Raw genomic sequence first — 21098 nt, 5'->3', positions numbered from 1 at the left:
CCTATAATATTACTTGCTCCTACAGTCTCCAGCGATTCTCTAATGAACTATTGGTTTATGGTCTTACCAATAAACCGAATCTCTCTCAACCACGAGAGAACGGGGCCCTTTTGTTCAAGACCAAGAGTTAGTACTTAAGCAAACAACCTATCTGCTAATCCTAAAACGGGTAGAAGTGAATTTCGTCTTGCAGAACTATGTCCCCAGCTATCTATCCAGTCTTACCCCTAAAATAGGAGGCTTACTGAGAAATGATGTTGAACCACTCTCACCTATGCAGATTAAAAGATAATCTCAAATAAACAGGAGTTCACAGTTAGCTTAAGATTAAGATCGAGTTACCTTAGTTCATAAAATTGAAATAGTCAATTTTAATAGTAAACGGTTATTATAAAGAAAAAGTGACTATTTCGTAGTTCGATCTTATGAAACCATCTTTTGTATAGGATGCCCCCACTCACATATCTCTACATGAACGATTTTGGGTTCATATCGTTTGTATCAATATACAAATCGGACCACATTCATAGTGTTCCCAAGATAAGGTATCCAACCTTATCCATATACTTATGGACCTTTTTGGCTACTAAAACTTGATCCTCTTTTATGTCTCTACATAAAGTTTAAGTATTCATGTTATAGTTATGAGTTATTTTATTGGATTTATTAATGAATACAATTTAATAACATCTTCAATAACATCGTTATTGAAAAAAAATCTCAATAATGTCTTTATAGTGAATAGAATATGTTTGAAGTTTACAAACTGCGAGTTTTAGGACATTCCCAACACATTTTGTTTCATTAATCTTAATATTTATAAATCATTTTCATGTATTTTAGGTATAAGTCAAAGGCTAATAAGATCACTAAAAGGATTAAGTTATGAAATTAATGTAATAATTTTATTAGAAATGATAACTACGATAATTAATATGTAGTTTAGGTTAGCTAGATAAATTAGTGTACTTAGTTAGCTAATGAGCTTCCTTTAGGAAACTAAATTTAATTTGTTAAAAACTAATTTAAATCATTATATAGGAATATTATAAAGGATTTAGATTTTAAGCTTGAGGTAAGTGGATTCTATCATAAGTTACAGATTACGTGTTTTATTATTTTGTTGTTAAATTGTATAGTTGTATGATTACTCATAAGTAGATTCAACCATATGTTGCTAATTGAATGTTATATAATATATATGTGATTTATGGTTTATTGTTGTGTTTGACTTTTATAAATAATTATCCATTGAATTGTTTTCTTGAATTGTGATGTGTTGAATGTTTAAATTTGACTATTGATTATGATCAATTTCTATTATGTTTCTTTAATATATATTTGATTGAATATTGTTGATTTGTGACATTTAATTAATATTTGAGAAAACATATTATACTGTGTAAATTTCCATGATTTTTCGCTTCTCGTAATTTATGTTGTCATGATGATTGATAATACATGTTTAGGCTAAGCATGCTATAGTTGTATGGGTTGCCTTGCATTGAAGTCTAGTTAGTAGTCTTATGTGTCATTGAACTAAGTAAGTATATATTATGCATGAAATACCCAACTTAAATAGTTATGTTATGCAACAAGGTGAATGATATAATAAGTATGGTTTATGCTAAATGGCTGAACCTAGGAAACAAAACTAGTTCGTGTTAATGGTATTTATAAGGGACAAACCTTGTAAATATTACATGGAGAATTGACGATTATGGTATGAGACATTCTGCATAGAATGGAACTAAATCAAGGACATGAATATGTATGAAAGGATATGCAAGCAAGTGAAAATAAGTTTAGTTAGGTTGTCTCATGATCTATATGTTAGGATAGGTTATGCAAGCATGCAAGTATGTTGTGTGTGATTGAGCATAAAGGTTCCTTGTGATGAGAACTACTATATTTTTATACTACCTCTTTTGGGTTTTTTGTTCAAATAGTCATATAGACAATGTTGATGAGTTCTTCAAGAATGATCTTGACATTGAAAAAGAGGAGCCATGAGACATCCCGATCTCCTTAATTTTAGTTTAATCAAAGGTAACTACATATCTATTTTATGTTTATATGATGTTTAAGACCATTTTGTTATTTTATGATTTTCGCTGCTAAACTTTATTTTCAGTTTTATTTACATTGGTAATACAAGTTTTAAGAAATTATATTTTATGAGTAATGATCTCAAGTTAAGTTAATTAAATATATGTAAAAATTGGGATCATTACACTTGTTGAAAGTGAGGGAATAGTTTTCGTGCAGAGAACTTTTCTCTATGAGATATTGAAAGTGAGGAAGAGTGTATTCTTGATTTTGTTTTTCACCGGAAGAAACAAAATCAATTGAATAACCAAAATATCAATGTAGATCTTATGCAATGTTTAAAGAAGAGAGAGGAAGAATAACTCTCTCTCCCCATCCCGTCCACTCCTCTGCAATGCAGGGGAGTTAATTCTAATATTTAATTAACTAAAATTAAATGTAACAAATGAATTTAATTTAAAGCAATAACGATATTTGACATAATTTGACTTGATTATAGAAAGAAGATGGAAATAACTCTAAAATCTAATGCCATAGATGAATAGAGGATGAAAAAATAAAGAAGGCGAGTGGTCATTTTCCCAAAACGATCACCCAGATCATAAGATATGACCTAAAAATTGAAGTGCAGTTTTATAACTACCCGACGGTGCACCATTTTTCAGCAAATCTATGGAGAGCATCGTAGGGTGCCGCAGTGCTCTTGCCTGGGGGATGTTTTTGTCATTTTCTCTCTCTTTCGAAGCCTTAGATGCCATTTTTAGCTCTTAATTGCTCCAAATTAACACCAAACGGCCTGTAATGCTTGTATTACTTGAGATCCTACAAATTTAAACATTTAAACACATTAAATATCATAAATGGGTAAGATTAGAGGAACTAAGATAACACATTTTCGATACTATCAAGTCTAATTAAGAAATTAGTTAACGTAAATATAAGATTTCCATGGACACGATCGAAACAAGTTAATCGAGCATTTGTCTTGATTAAGTAATTAATTGGTAATTTGGGCGCTTGCCTCAGCTATCAAGGCAATTTGACTAAGCATATGAATTTAAGAGAGATAATCCTTTTTAATCCTATGATTAATCAAGCATTCAATGAATCCTGAGTCTTGAGCTAGACATTTTTACTTTTCTCGCACTTTAATTTTTACAGACTTTCCTACATTTTATTTTCCTCACATCGACCCTCAAACCATTCTAAACTCTTTCCCACACCTCACCCCTGTTACCGCTCTAGCTAGAAATCTTATTTAGATGGAAACTATGTTCGTGTTTCCCTGTGGATCGATCCTAACTTGCCACTATTGTTATGCTTTTGTAGTAATAACAATAGAGTAAGATATTATAAATGTGTTTGATTATAGGTTTTCAGGCGATAAGCCCGAGATTTATTGTCATCTATAAACCCTTGCTAATAAAATAATATTTATTAATCACCGAACGTACTACTTATACTAACTGGTAGTACAAGCAAAAATTTCAATGTTGAACCTCAGGGAAGCACGAAAGATTAGTTCCTCAAAGCGTATTTTTAGTTAAAGTGATAAAATTGGAGGGGAGGGAAGTTGGTGTGGATTGGAATAGGAAATGCATAAAATAAATAAAATGCAATGAAACTAAAAGATAAAAATGGAATTAACTACGACATTCTAGCTTAGAGAAATGGTATGGACCAATGCAATTTTTGTTCGTTGAGATTATTTAAATGCAATTTTAGGTTCTTGACTATACTTAGACAAATTGATTGGAATCCCAATCAATGGTCCTAATTACCTAATTAATCGAAATGCATATAAAACGAATCTGCTCCATACAAATTGACAAACCACATTAAGGTCTAGGGATAATGCTAAGAAGAGTGTTCGACTTCCCCCGTCTAATCAAACATTTAATGTGGTTTCTCTAGGTTGATGGGAGCACTACATTCGTTTTACACAATGAATTGTAAGCCTAACTAACCTATTGCTTTCTTTGTGATTAACCTATAATTATATATCACATATTATAAGCTATATCTAAGCATTCAAATTATACAACAAATTATTTGTTATCAATCATAATGAAATTATTCAATTGATAAACACAAAATTTAGATTGAAACTTATAGACAAGAATATAGAAATTACGTTCAAACAAAACTCCCAAGATTTACATTATTTCAAATCCTTAAACTAGAGAGCTAGGTCTTACCTCCCATTAAGATGAAGAAGAGAAGAACCCAGCAATGTCTTTACTAATTACATGAGAAGGGGAGAAAAATACAAGTGGAGAGGTGAGAATATGAGAAAATGGGCATAGGAGCCGATTGGGAGGTTGATCCTTCTACCTTAAACTGAAGAAGAAACGTTTTATAAAGCGACACAGGCAATGCTACGAGGCCTCGCACACGCCTCCATCAAAACTCGATTCGCTACCCTATTTTTCAGCATTATGAAGGCTACTGCCTTGTACCATTGCAATGCTCCATCTAGGGGTATTTTAGTCATTTCACAGCCTTTTAAAGTTTGGTTGGTCAAATTAGCTCCTAATTGCTCCAAATTAACCCCAAACAGTCATAACGACTGATTTTACCTCCAAGATGCTCAATATCTATAAAATTATTAAATAAACACATTAAATATAGTAACATTCTAGAATTAAGAGGAGGAGAATAGCACATTTTCAGTGCTATCAAACACCCTCAACTTAATTCTTTATCGTCCTTGAGCAAAGTAGAATCACACATTCACATAAAAATATGCTTGCTCAATCACAAAGGTCGTTACTCAAGTCTCAACAGTCTCTAAGGATAAGATTTGCAATAAAAAAATGAAATTCGATCACAATCAATCAATGAGCAGATTTTAAAAACGATTCTATTCTATTCATGCATGAGTGAATCCAATGCCCTAAATAGTTAAGCCAACAAAACCCAAGATGGTTTTATAAGGCTCTCAACTCATTTTCCCCTACTCTGGCTTGAAGGTTCAAGAGCTAAGCTTCCTAGAATCAACAATACAATGACACACTTAAGGAAACCAAACTTTTATTCCACTTTTTCTTTTTCTCATTTTCTTACTTTACACAAAAAAGAAACCCTTATCTAGACACATCACTTTCGTTTTGACTTGTCCACACGGGTTACTTGAAAGACATCCAATTACGAGCAACGTCTCTTAATAAGATGCTGAAGATTACTCATTCCTTGTGGTACTTTAGCTCAGAGGGAAACTATGGGTGCCATAGCCGCCCCAGGTTAATCATAACCCCAAGAAAGAGGAGTAATCCCCTTAAAAAAATAACATATGAACTTGCTTTTACTTTACAACATGCTTCTCCTTTTACAAAATTTCTTTTACGGTACAACATGCTTAACTTTTACAATACAAAACAAGAGTTTGGCATAAACTTAGGCATGCATTACTAGAGTTTTCAGTGACTTAACACCTATCATCTAGGCCTTTTGGGGCGACAAAAAAAATATAAGCCCGATAATACAATTCTAAGCATGCAAGACCTAATTTCGTTGGACAAAGGATTTAAAGATGCATGAGATATAAGAAATTTTTTTAAAACCGTCTAAAAATCATGATCATGCTCTTTAAACATAATTTCATACAAACCTAATCACAAAGAGGGTGTGTCATCAACTATTCATCATAAAAAAACTAAGTAAGAGAGCAAGCAAGCAATTTAAGCACACAAACATTGTCCAAGCACAATGCTCAAGGACCCCCAAGCTATCATAACATACCCTACACCCTACTTAAAAGGATATATTGTCCTCAATGTATCTTTAATCTAAGCCGAATGAAATAAAAAAGTCAAAGGAATAGAAAACCCCCTGATGACGTTTTTGCATAAGGGATGATGGTATGAGAGCTCGCGCATGAATTTATTTTCTTCTTCTTTTAGAACAAAGGGGAAGAGCCTACAAAAGAAAAACAAAAAGTTAAACTAGAAAGCATAAAAGGAAAGCAGTAAATTTTTTTCACCTGGTTCCCTCCAGAAAGGGAAAATTCTTAATGTCGAATGCTCGACGTCACCTATCCCTTGTTAAGGTATAAAGAAATTCTCATATTTCTCTGGTCTCTACTTGGATGAGTCAATATAGCCCCGTAAGGTTATAAGGCTTCTCATCTTTTCGAGGGAACCAAAAAGGTCGAATTTGGTATTTTTAGTATATGGAAAAAAAGGAAAAAAGAAAGAATCAAATGACTAAAATGACTCTAAAGATTCTAAAGAAAGAAAAGCCGCAACAGACTCGTGAGAACTAGAGGATGAGAAATAAAAAAATATATGAAATACCAGGAGTTAGAAAAGGGCGAGGTCTTTCGACCTCTGACTCTATCACCTGGATCTTGTCAGATTTAGACTCAAAATCCTCGTTAGCCTCACAAACAAGCAATCATGGATTGACATTCTCATTATCACTGGCATAGTAGCACTCCACAAGGAACTCTGCCTTTAAGTACAAACAATGTGTTTCTCTGGCACACTCTCCAATCTCTACACGACTTGTCAGCTAGGCAAAATGGCCAGTCATACTTTGCAGTTGAGTTTGAACGTTCTACTGAAACTAAAGAGAGCTATTAACAAGTTTAGAAATTAAGAACTCCAAAGTCATACCTGCATAGGAATCTCCAGGAAGTGGTTCCTCCTCCTCTATCGTGTTAACATTGACTACCTTATGCCTTCGAACCTCTTAAAAGTACAAGGAATGGTCTGGTAACAACTCGTCTAACCTACCTACTGAAGTTGCAAACTGAGCAACAAGGTCACTCAGACTTTGCAAGTTAGTTCTAGTCTCTGCCTCGGGGCAAAAACTCTCTTGCTGGAAGCACTATAACTCCTATTACCTACAGAGGGTGTCCTGCTAAAGCTCAAAAGTATTGTTAGCAAGCTTCATAACCAGAGCCTCTAAAGTACTACCTGACTCAGAAGGCTGAGCATAAGTCAACGGATGGGGTGCTGTGAAATCTTGGTTGTCCAAGCTCTGCTGCTGTCCTGAGTATCCATGGTCAAAAGACTCCTCCCACCAAGAATGGTGAGACTTGTTGTCCAAATTACCATAATACCCCTCCTTGAAATGGCCATATGGTATTGAACTCCACTGCAACCTCAAGCCTGCTGCCTCTGTCTATTGCGAACTCCACTCCATCATATGGCCAACCAAGGCGGTCAAATCAACAATGTGGTGGTCAAGGCCACTTACCTCGTTGTCAAGATCTATAACTTGACTTTTGGACGTCCAAGATTGATTTGGAAATCCTGTCATGCTTAACTGACACGAAAAGAAAACAAATCAAAGCAAAAGAAACTTTAACTAGAAACTAACTAAGAAGAACTAATTGGCTTTCCGACAATGATGCCAATTTAATAAAGCTCGGAGTTTATCATCACCTATAAACTCTTGCTAGTCAAATAATATTTATAAATCACTGAACTAACTACTTATACTAGCTAGTAGTACAAGTGGCAAGTCTGGGGTCGAACTTCAAGAAAGTACGGAAGATTAGTTCCTCAAAGCGCATTTTTAGTTAAAGTTTTCAAATGGGGGGGGGGGCTGGTGTGGATTGGAATAGGAAATGCATAAAAGAAATAAAATGCAATGAAACTAAAAGATAAAAATGCAATTAACTATGACATTCTACCTTAGGAAAATGGAATGGACCTATGCAATTCTTATTCATCGAGTTTATTTAAATGCAATTTTAAGTTCTTAACTATGCCCAGCCCAATTGATTGGAATCCCAATCAATGGTCCTAATTACCTAATTAATCGAAATGCATAAAAAACGAATCCACTCTATATAAATTGACAAATTACATTAAGTTCTAGGGATAACGCTAGGATGAGTGTTCAACTTCCACCGTCTAATCAAACATTCGATGTGGTTTCTCTCTAGGTTGATAGGAACAGTACTATTCATTTTACACAATGAATTGGAAGTCTAACTAACCTATTGCGTCCTTTGAGATTAATCTATAATTATATGTCACATATTTTAAGCTATCTCTAAGAATTCAAATTACACAACAAATTATAATGTTGTCAACCAATAATGAAATTATGCAATTCATAAACACAAAATTCAGATTCAAACCTATAGAGAAGAATATAGAAATTATATTCAAACAAAAATCCCAAAAAATAAATTATTCCAAATCCCTAAACTAGAGAGCTAGGTCTTACCTTCCCATGGAGATGAAGAAGAGAAGAACTCAACGATGTCTTTACTAATTACATGAGAGGGGAAAATCAACATAGGAGGTGAATGGGAGGTCAATCCTTCTATCCTAAAATGAAGAAGAAACACTTTTATACAACAGTCACAACGTTGTGATGCTGCGAGGCCTCGCACGTGCCCCCATCAAAACTCGGAGCATTGCAACACTGCCTTTTTTTCAGCATTATGGAGGCTACTGTCTTGTAGTGTTGCACTGCTCCATCTAGAAGCATTTCGTCATTTCACATCCTTTTGAAGTCTGGTTGCTCAAATTAGCTCTTAAATGCTCCAAATTAACCTTGAACAACTCATAACGATTGATTCCACCTCCTAAATGCTCGATACCTATAAAATCATTAAATAAACACATTAAACATAGTAACACTCTAGAATTAAGAAGAGAAAAATAGCATATTTTTTATGCTATCAGCAAGTGACAGTAAAACTCTACTATCAATTAATAACAAAAGTCTCATAATTGGATGGACTAGATGTGCCAATCAGATATAGCAAAGTAGCCAATGAAAGAAATCAACTAGATTTGTGAGACAAAGAGCACCAATTTGAAATACTAATTTTATAGAGAACAACATATTTCACACTTAAAACAATAGTAGGTAATTGACAAGTTCCTTGTCTAAAACGACCGTTTACACCAGTCAATTCAAGAACTAAGTTTTTCATAGATGGATGCTGCTCAATCACATTGGTTGAATCATCTCTATCCAGAAATTTATCTATCAGTGCAGTTGAAAAGATAAAGGAATGTTGTCGCACATGAACTCTTTGAAAGTTAGGTCTGGTAGGATTGTCAAAGTCTAGAGACAAAATGAGAATAAATTCTTTCCCAATTTACAGGTAGTAGGAACCCAAATTCAAAACAGTTCTCTCTAAACCAGCTTTCACAATGAGATCCATGATTTCACTACAGTCGTGAGTACGATAAAAAAGCTCCTTTTCATCAACAATATTTTTCTTAACAACAAACTTCCATAAATTGGCACCTTCTTCTATATGAAAAGATACATCATCTAAAGGTAAAGGTCATACAGTGGAAGCAACAGTGATAACACACAAAATGTGTTATCTTAGTGCTTTTAATCTAGTTTTTTTATGACGTTTAATGTATTTATATGACTATATAGAATCTCGAGAAACTCATGTAGTCTAGAGTGTTACAGACCGTTCAAGGTTAATTTGGAGCAATTAGAAGTTAAATAGAGCAATTAGGCTTCAAGGGAGTAGAAATGACGAAATGCCTTTGAAGGTCTGGCACCGTGATGTTGTGCCCGACGCTGAAAGGCAGTATTGTGTAAAAAGAAGAGTGTCGCAGCGCTCCGAAAATGATGGAATTACTTGCATAGGCACGTGTGCACACCAGGCAAAGGCACCATAGTGTTCACCTGATGCTGTGGCACAATGCTGCTTAAAGAGGGTCAATTAACGTATGATCACCTCCAAATTAGCCTCCAGTCAATTTTCTTCTCCTTTTCTCTCTTCCACTTGTATTTTCTTTGTTCCTCTCATATAATCGATTGAGATGATGCTGAATTTTATCTTCTCCATCATTAAAGGTAAGGTTTATAAGTTTTCTAGTTTAGATGATTTTGGAAGAAACCTTTGTATTTTGTGAACAATTTTGATAATGTGATTTATATTTCTTTTGTATAGGTTTTTATCTTTATTAAATAGCTTGATTGATTGTATTTTCTCATGAATGTTTGACAAACTACTTGAGAATGGATGATTAGATGATTTAGCTTATCATATAATATGTGGCATAAAATTGTATGTTAATCTTTCAGAATCAAAATGTTAGATAAGCTTGTGATTTGTGGTCGATAACAAAGAGTATTGTTCTATTAACCTTCGAGATTGTAAATTAAATATTCATCTTAGCGTAATCCCTAAAGCATAATGTGCTTAGTTGATTTAATTAGGATGCTAATTAAGTTAGCTAATTAGATATTTAGGATAGTTGGTTAAGATTTATAAATTTGGGGTATGGATAGGCAAAAACTTATAAATAAAGCCTTGAGAATTCAATGATCAAAATTACATTGGGAAATTCTATTTCTCTATGCTAGAACATTTTGGTTGATTACATTTCTATCTTTTACTTTCCTTGCACATTATTTTCATGCATTTCAAGTATTAAACCACANCCCTCTTATTTACCGCTTTAACTGAAAATGAGCTTTAAGGAACTTTCCCTACGGATCGACCCAAACATGCCATTTGTACTACTCAGTAATATAGGTAGTTAGTTCGATATTATAAATACGATTTGATTGATAGGAAGCCTCAACAACATTTTGTTTATCAAATAGCCTTCTTTCCTTAGCTCTAGCGGAGACATGCATTACAGAAGCTTGACTAGTATCACTATCATCAGAGCTACTCTTCAGAGCCTGGTCTTTAGAGGACATAAATTGTTAGGATTAGTATCCTAATTCTCCCGGTGGTTCGTAGTTTGTAAACTTTTGTACACATTGTTATTAATAAAATAAATGTTATTTTATTTGCATTTACTCATATCCAATAAACTAAGATCCGTGGTTATTTCATTTAACTTAAGCATGTATGTAAGACATACAAGTGGATCATGCCTTAAGTAATAACCTAAATGGTTTATAGTATAAAGATGAAGGAGGGATACCTTATCCTGGTGACACTACAGATACATGGTCTGCTTTGTAAATATTTACAAGTGTTGTAAAGTGCTACAAATGGTCTGATCCTGACCATTCATGTGGAGATATGTGAGCGAGGGTGTCCTATATAATGTGTTTATATAAGACCAGACCACGAGATGATTCGTCTCCTTACATAATGTCGTTGATATTTGAGACTTATATTTCACTAAAATGACTATAGGTGACTTGACCTTAAACCTGAGTGAGTTGGAAACTCCTGCCTATGAGGGCGGTCCTTTGATTAGTATGAGTGAGATTGGCTAGATTGTCAACTTAATAAGCCTACCTTTTTGGGGATTAGTCTGATTAGGGAGCTGGAAACTTAGCTACACAAGACGAAATTCACTCCTTCCCCGAAGCAGGTGTAAGTAGATAAATTGCTCCTTTAAGGGCTGATTCTGGGTCTTGAACATAATGGCCACACCCTCTCTTTGGAAGAGAGGACTCAATCATAGTAGGACTATGACTTATTATTCATTAGAGGAATCAGTGGTACTTAGATATAAGTATAGGGGCAAAACGGTAAATTGGCCCAGCTGTACTTACGAGCGATTTGTGAAGAGTTATCGCACTGTTGATTGGTTATATAGATACAAAAATATATATGTAGTGAGAAGAGTGCAGCTGTCGATCTTTGTGGAGTGTCCGGTAGTTAGCGGATGGTGGATCTCGTGACTAAAGAGTTTAGTCAGTTATTCACGTACTATTGGAACTTTAAGCTACATGTCCATGAGGTCCTCTTAGTAGCTCAATGGGTTCAAGTTGAGAATCAGATTTTAGGTTAGTTTGAAGTGTTCAAGTTAACATGTGGAAATTCAATTATATGTGATATAAATGGTGTGATGCATTAGATACATTAAAATGGATTAATTAATGTAAACATGATTTATATTAAGTATCATAAAATAGAAAAAAGAATTATGGTTTAAATGTTTCACATGATTAAATATTAAAACTAAAGGTTATAAATATAATATGATAAGTTGGTTATCATATTTATTTATAATATATTGAATATGCTAATTAATTCTTTTTTCTCTAATAACTGAATTGATGAGAGGTTATTGTAAGTTTTATGGTAACTGTGAGATAAAAGAAAAATTGTTTTCTAAAATTTAGAAGTTGATTTTCATTCAGAAAAATTCTCATGGAAAAAGGCTATCAAGTAAAAATAGTTTTTACTAAGCGATAGCCGTTGAGAGCATACATGATCGCTTAGAGTTGACTATACGATAGTTACTCCTTTGATCATTGCTACACGATCGAGTAGCAAAGTCTACGTGATAGGTTTCATCTTCTAAATGATCGAGTACCTCGTCTATACGATAGACAGTGTTCATATCTCCCACTTACTCGATCGTATACCTCCTGTCTTCCTCAATCCAAGATCATACAGAGCCCACAACTCCTGGATTCTCACATCGAGAATACCAAGTAACACTTGTGGTTGTGTTCTCACTCTGTTCATGAATCGAGTTGGACTCGATTGGGTTCGAGGAGCATTCAAGACGTTCGTGGAGTTGGCTGTGTTGTTTGTTGCGTTTAAGTGTTGCTTTGGACACATTAGAGACTAATCGATGGATACTTCAAAAATAGTTCTTCAAAGGTACGCATACTCTATCCCTTGTTTTGTAAAGTAGCATACTGTAATTTCTCTTTATGCATAATCTGTTCGTTTCCGGTTAGATTGTGATTGTTGTGTTAATTCTGAATGGAATTTAGAACGATCCACTTTTGCTGCTCATGGAGATCTCTGTTTTAGATTTCCTACACAAATATTAAAGGAACTCTTATCAAAGAAGACCTATGAGCAGAAGTAAGATCGTTCCAAATTCATTGTAACGAAAATGTTGCAGTCACAAACAAACATACAAGTTATGCATCTACCATCAAATTACGGCATGCTTTGAACAATTAAATAATAAACGATCGAGAGACATACCTCTTGAAGAAATTTACTTCTTTGATCTCTCGCTCTCGTCAGAACCAGCAACTCTCACTGTCGTTGTGCACGCCAAGCCTATCGTCCACTAAATCTCGCTGTCGCTCACCACCGTACAGTCTTCTACACAAATAGGCAGCAAGGAGGACACCACCACTCAGTAACCTTGGTATTCTTGGAGTGAGAATCCAGGAGGTATGAGCTCTGTTGGATTTGATAGAGGGGAGGAGGAAACTACAATTGTTTACAACGACCAAGCAAGTGGGAGAGATTTTTTGTCTATCGTATAGATGGTTGCTTGATCGTTTAGCAAAGGGTATATGACTATTTAGTAAAATGGGGGTTGATCGTTTAGACGATCGTTTGGGAAAATCACTCTCGCGCGCGATCGCATAGAAAAGGCTATACGATTGTTTAGGAAATCTGCGTGTGTACACGATCGTTTAGTAAAACTTGAGCTATCGTGTATATTGTCGTTAACTAGACGATGGGTAGTGTACTAATCGTGAAGCGGTTATCTAATCTCAATGCAAAATGAAAACTCTTTTCATTTTATCCTTCTGTTATGAAAACTGAATGCAACCTTCCACTATCATGTACGGTTATAGAGAAAACCCACCAAAAATTATCTCATAATTGTTTAATTAAAAAAATAAATATAATCATATTATATTTATAACCTATAGGTTTTAATATCAGATCATATGCAATATATAAACCATAGTCCTTTCCCCTCCACTAGATATAAATCATATTCATATCCTTTTCCTTTAATTAATGTATCTCATACATCATGTCAACTATATCATATATAATTGACCAGTTTAATCATATCAAATATAATCAAACTCCCTAGACCCAAAAACTAATTCTCAAATTGAATCCATTGAGCTACCAAGGGGACCTTATGAACCTATGGCTTGAAGATCTAACGATACGTGAATAGTTTACTAAACTCTTTAGCCACGAGATCCACCATCCGTTAACTACGAGGCATTCCACTAAAGACTGACAACTGCACTCTTCTTACCACAGATATATTTTTGTGTCCATCGGATATAATCAATCAACAATATGATAACCCTTCACAGATGCTCATATGTACAGTTGGGCCAATTTACCATTTTGCCTTTGTAGTTACATCTAACTCTTTAAGTAACACTAATCCCTCTAATGAACAATACAACATAGTCTTACTATGTATGGACACCAATCGGGCCCTGAGAAGGTGTATGGCACCATATCATTCAAGCCCCAGAATCAACCTTTAAGGGAGCAATCTATCTACTTACCCCTACTTCGGGGAAGGACTCAATTTCATCTTGTATAGCTGAGTTCCCAACACCTCAATCAGACGAATCCCCAAAGTGGTAGGTTTGAGTCGACAATCTGGCCACTTACACCCATGCAAATCAAAGGACCGCCCTCAAAGGCAAGAGTTCCCTACTCACTCAGGATTAAGGTCATGTTACCTATGGTCATCCTAATGAAATGAAAGTCTCTATCATGAACGGCGTTATATAACGAGACTATAACACTTTGTGGTCCGGTCTTATACAAACTTCTTTGTATAGAACGCCTCCGCTCGCATGTCTCCACATAAATTATCAAGATTAGACCATCTGTAGCAAGTCACAACACTTGTAGCTATTCTTCAAAGTGGGTCGCATCCGTAGCGTCACCAGGATAAGGTTTCCCTCTTATATCCATATACTACATACCATTTTGGTTATCACTTAAGGCATGATCCACCTGTATGTCACCACATGCATGCTTAAGTTACAACAACAACCAAGGATCTTAGTTTATTGGTTTGTAGTAAAGCAAATAAAACATCTCATTTTCATAGACAATAGTAAATAAAATATCATATATTATTACATCACAAGCGTTTGTTCAATGTAGTGTTTACAAACTATAGAACCCAACGAGAGTTTAAGGCATCATCCTCAACAATCTCCTACTTGTCTTAAAGCGAGTGGGGTGTATAAAACAACAATTACAAAACAATAAACTAAGGCATTAAGGCCTAGTACAAAAATCTTCCACTTGCCCTAGTCTAGCCGTGGGCAGTCTCGTATACCCATGCTCTGAAGGTGACCCTAAAAAACTGTAGCTGTGAGAGCGTTCATAAACGGGTCAGCAACGTTGTGCCTGTCTCTTATACACATCTAGATGTGTATAAGAGACAGGTCTTGAACAACTTCTAGATTTTTCAGGAACTTCCTGAGCCAAACGGCTTCCTTAACAGCTTCACAAGCCGCTACGTACTCGGCCTCCATCGTGGAGTCGATGATGCACCCCTGCTTAGTGCTTCGCCATATTATAGCTCTGTCTCTTATACACATCTAGATGTGTATAAGAGACAGCTCCTTGGAGTTCGCCACAACACCACTATTGTCACAATAGAGGGTGATGGGCCTAGACATGTCTGGAAAAACTTCCAGATCTTTCAGGAACTTCCTGAGCCAAACGGCTTCCTTAACAGCTTCACAAGCCGCTACGTACTCGGCCTCCATCGTGGAGTCGATGATGCACCCCTGCTTAGTGCTTCACCACACTGCTGCTCCTCCATTAAGAGTGAACACTGACCCTGAAGTGGATTTTCAAGAATCCTTATCAATCTGAAAGTCAGAGTCCGTGTATCCAGTAAGGATCAAATCCTTAGTTCCATACACGAGCATGTAGTCTCTCGTTCTCCGAAGATACTTGAGGATGTTCTTGACTACGATCCAGTGACCCTGTCCTATATTAGACTGGTATCTACTGGCTATTCCCACAACATAGTAGATGTCTGGTCTAGTATAGAGCATCCCATGCATCAAACTACCAACGACAGATGCATATGGGACCTGTCTCATCTCATCAACCTCTTGAGGCGTATTAGGACACATTTTCTTAGACAATGTAACTCCATGTCTGAAAGGCAGTAAGCCCCTTTTGGAGTTTTTCATCGAGTACTTGAGCAACATCTTGTTAATGTTCGATGCCTGAGACAACGCTAACACTTTGTTTTTCCGATCCCGAAAGATTTGAATACCAAGAAAAAACTAAGCCTCTCCCAAATATTTCATTTGGAATTGGGTCGCTAGCCAGTTCTTAACTGCATTCAGTAGTTCTACATCATTCCCAATGAGTAGGATATCGTCTACATACAACACTAGGAAAACTACTGAACTGTTGATGATTTTCTTGTATACACAAGGCTCATCAACATTTTGGTGAAGTTGTACGATTTGATTGCAGTATCAAACCGAATGTTCCAAGATCAAGACACTTGTTTTAGTTCATAAATGGACCAGTTCAGTTTGCAATCTTTTTGCTCTTGACCTTGGGCTATGAATTCCTCAGGCTGCACCATATAAATGGTCTCCTCAAGATTACTATCCAGAAAAGCAGTTTTGACGTCTATTTATCATATCTCATAGTTATAATAAGTGGCAATGTATAGGAGGATGTGGATAGACTTTAACGTGGTAACAGGCGAGAAAGTTTCCTCATAGTCGACTCCCTCCACCTCAGTATAACCCTTTGCCATAAGTCTAGCCTTGAAGGTTTGCACCTTCCCATTAGCACCCCGTTTCCTTTTGTAGATCCATTTGCAACCTATAGGTGTTACCCCATCAGGTTAATATATAAGATCCATTACTGAGTTCAAGTATATCGACTCCATCTCAAGATCTATGGTTTTGACCCATTTATCCCAGTCAACATTCTCCATTGCCTTCTGATAAGACGACAGATCCTCAACCTCGCCATCGGCTACCATAGCCAGGATTTCCGTGAAACCCATATAGAGAACAGGTGGGTTCGCAACCCTCCCACTATGTTGAGGTTCCCTCAACTCTTGAGGTGGAACTGACCTACCAGATGAAATATCATCAACTACTCTTGCTGATGAAATAGACCTTTCAACAACTCTTGTTAAAGTTTTAGTAGTTTCGTTGGAAAGCTCACGTAACACGATTTTACAATGTGGACTGTGCTCTCTAATATGATCCTTCTTCAGAAAGGTAGCATTCGTTGTCATAAACACTCTATTTTTCATAGGAACATAAAAGTAACACCCCTATGTACCTCTGGGGTAGCCTACAAAGAGGCACAACCTCGACTGTGGTTCCAATTTCTTTGGATTATTCTCAAGCACATGTGCTGGGTAACCCCATATGCAGAAGTGACGNTCAAGCACATGTGCTGGGTAACCCCATATGCAGAAGTGACGCAAACTAGCTTTACGCCTGTTCCACAACTCCAAAGGTTTTTTTCGCAACACTTTTGGAAGTAACACAATTGAGAATATACATTGCAGTCTCCACTACAAAACCCCAAAACGAGTCCGGTAAGGAAGCGTAACTCATCATCGACCAAACCATGTCCAATAAGATTCTATTTCTCCTCTCCGCTACACTATTCTGCTGAGGTATACCCGGTGCTGAGAGTTGGAAAATGATTTCATGTTCTATCAAATAGTTTTGGAACCCCGAATCCAAAAACTCTCTACATCGATCCAATCGAAGTGTTTTAATCTATCTATCCAATGCATTTTCAACTTCAACCTTGAACTCTCTGAACTTTCAGAGGATTCAGACTTCCGTTGCATCAAATAAACATACCCATACCGAGAGTAATCATCAGTAAAAGTGATGAAATACTCATAGCCTCCCCTGCCTCGCACATTCACCGGACCACAAAAGTCAGAATGCACTAGTTCTAGAGGCTCTTTGGCTCGATAAGCTTTTCCAGTAAAAGGTCTTTTAGTCATCTTGCCCTCAAGACAAGATTCGCACACTGGTAAAGAATTTTCCTCTAATTCGCTTAGAAATCCATTCTTCACCAACCACTCAATCCTATTGAGATTGACGTGCCCTAATCGAAGGTGCCAAAGTTGGGCATTTTTCTTTGGAGAAACCTTTTGTCATTTATTTTGAGTTACGACAGTTTTAAACATCTCTATGTTATGGAGGGAACTCGTTGCTAACGGCCTTAGCACATACAAGTTATTTTCCAGATTTGTTGAACACATTTAACCTTCATCTTTATGAATAAATACTTTATTCAATTGAAAATTAAGAGTATAATTACACTGTATCAGACACTTTATAGAAATCAAGTTCCTTTTCAACTAAGGAACTACATAAACATCATACAAAATGATAAACTTCTTCTGTAAAGTCAACTGGACTCCTCCCACTACCACAGCTGAGACGACATGCCCGGTGCCTACTTGCATCGTCATCTCTCCATCCTGGTTACAATGGAAATACTTTCCTTTGTCTCCAGGCGATGGTTGCCTTCCCCGCTGGGCGACAGGCAGGTTAGCAGGTGTCTTCCCCTTCCCCTTACCACCCTTCTTCTTCTTCCATTTGGTAGTGTTATAAGTAAAAGGTGCAAACTTTGTTCCTGAGGTTGAACCCTTATGGACCTTCTTTGATGAAGAGGCTGAAGGAACTCTTAAACAAAAGTGCCTATGAGCGAAAACGTATCTTTCCAATTTCATTGTGACAAAATTACCACACATACATCCTAACATACAGATATGCATTGTCACATTAATTACTGGCATGCTTTAACAAATAAAATAAAAAATACTGAGAGAAATGTACCAGTTGAAGACTTTCTTCAATCAAACTTAGTCCAGCGGAAGTGAATTCCTCACGCTCCTTATCGCCCAGAAAACAGTCCCCTACCAGCACCACAGTCGTCTACATCATTAGCAGCGCACAAACACAAAGTAACCGGGGACGACACCACCAGTCGAAGCCCTTGGTATTCTTGGAGAGAATCCAAAGGGTGGACTTTGATGGAAATGGTAGAGGGACGAGGAAAAACGATCGTGTAGAACGAACAACCAAGTGGGAGATAGTAAAAGACCGTCGTATAGTCGAGTGCTTGTCGTTTAAAAAAGGTACACGATTGTGTAGGTTTAGCTAAGCGATCATCTATCAAATGGTAAGTGATTGTTTAGTTCCGCTTGGCGTGCTAAGCGATCCTGTAATAAACATAAGCGATTGTTTAGATATCACAGGCGATCGTCTAGTGCGCGGGTGTGCAATCGTTTAAGAAGACAGGCACTATCGTATAGGCTCTCAACGCTAAGCGATGGTATAGGTTCACACCGTGAGCGATTTTTCTTGTGTGTCCCTTTCGTGTCCTGCAAAATGAAAAAAAATTTCATTTTATTCTTTAATCACAAGAACTGAATTCGAACTTCCCACTTCACACGATTTCGGAGAAATACTCGACCAATTATCATATAACCGCCTAATTAATTAATTAATTAATATAATCATATTATATTCTTAACCTATAGTTTGATATCATATATCTACTATAGTGTTTTCTCCTTTACTTGATATAAATCATATTTATATCTAATTTCCTCCAAAATAATGTATCTCATACATTTAATCAATCATATCATATATAATTAACCAGTTCAATTATATCATATATAATCGAACTCCCTTTTGTCAATTTGAACATTTCAAATTGACCCAAAAACTAATTCTCAACTTTACCCAAGCTACTAAGGGGACGTTATGGACCTATAACTCAAAGGTCCAATGGTACGTGAATAGCTGGCAAAACTCTTTAGCCACGAGATCCACCATCCGTTAACTGCCAGGCATTCCACTAAGACCGACAGCTGAACTCTTCTTACCATAGATATATTTCTATGTCCATTGGATATAACCAATCATGAGCACGATGACCCTTCATAGATGCTCGTAAGTACAGATGGGCCAAATTAGCGTTTTTCCCTTGTAGTTACATCTCACTCCTTACCACTGATCCCTCTAATGAACAAATCACATAGTCTAACTATGTGTGAACACCTCTCAGGCCAAGAGAAGGTGTGTAGCACCACATCGTTCAAGCCCTAAATCAGCTCTTAAGGGAGCTATCTATCTACTTGCCCCTACTTCGGGGAATAAGTGAATTCCATCTTGTGTAGCTGAGTTCCTAGCTCCCAAATCAGACGAATCCCCAAAGTGGTAGGTTTGAGTTGCCAAACTGGCCACTCGCACCCATGCAAATCAAAAGACAGCCTTCAATAGTAGAAGTTCCCAACTCACTCAGGATTGAGGTCATGTTACCTATGGTCATCCCAGTGAAGTGAAGTCTCTGCCCTAAACGGAGTTATATAACGAGACGTCAACACTTCGTGGTTAGGTCTTATACAAACTCTTTGTATACGATGCCCCCGCTCGTATGTCCCCTACACGAATGATCAAGATCAGACCATTTGTGACAAGTCACAACACTTGTGACCATTCTACAAAGTCGGTCGCATCCGTAGTGTTATCAAGATAAGGTTTCCCTCCTATATCCATATACTACATACCATTTTGTTTATCCCTTTAGACATGATCCATTTGTATGTCACCACATACATGTTTAAGTTACATAAAGAAAACCAGGGATTTTAGGTTTATTGGTTTGTGTTAAAGCAAATAAAACATTCAACTGAGAAAAATCGAGTGAAGTAAATTATCATATATTATACATCACAAGCGTTCATACAAACTGTTTACAAACTACAGGACATGAGACTTTAGGGCATCAATCCCAACAAAGGCAACATTTGCCTTACCAACCTTCTTCTCCTTACCTTTCAGGAAGGATTGGAATGTCTGCAACTCGTTGAGGAGAGTTGTAAAGGTATAGTCCACTTTGTTCAGTATGCCATTACTAATAAAGTGTAGGAAGCTATCTGACAACGAATGCAGGATTATTCTAACCTGGCTACCATCATTGATCCGAGACCCATTCATCTCCGCCACATTGAAGTGGACCATCATATTAATCACATGTTCACGAACAAAGGTGCCTTCCTCTATCTTGGAGTTGAAGATGAATTTAAGAGCCTCATGTTTGAACTGTCCAGACGGTTCTATGAACATTCCCCACAGGGACTCCATGATCTCACGTGCTGAGACCATAGGCTCATGCTTCTTAGCCAAAAATTCATTAAGACTGACCAAGATATAAGCTCAGGCCTTCTCGTTCGCCCGTGTTCAACGCTCATAGGACTCTCGAACATTTCTAGTGGCGTTCGGAGGTGGAATAGGAGGACACTCCTCTGTAAGTACGAACCGTAAATCATCAATGATTAAAATTGTTGTGATCGTGTGTTTCTAACTAGTGTAGTTTTTGCCAGTCAGTTTGTGGTGCTAAGTAGAGCTAATGTAGC

The sequence above is a fragment of the Benincasa hispida genome, chromosome 1 (assembly GCF_009727055.1).
Source record: "Benincasa hispida cultivar B227 chromosome 1, ASM972705v1, whole genome shotgun sequence".
In the NCBI taxonomy this organism is placed as follows: domain Eukaryota; kingdom Viridiplantae; phylum Streptophyta; class Magnoliopsida; order Cucurbitales; family Cucurbitaceae; genus Benincasa; species Benincasa hispida.
This window is presented reverse-complemented; position numbering follows the sequence as displayed.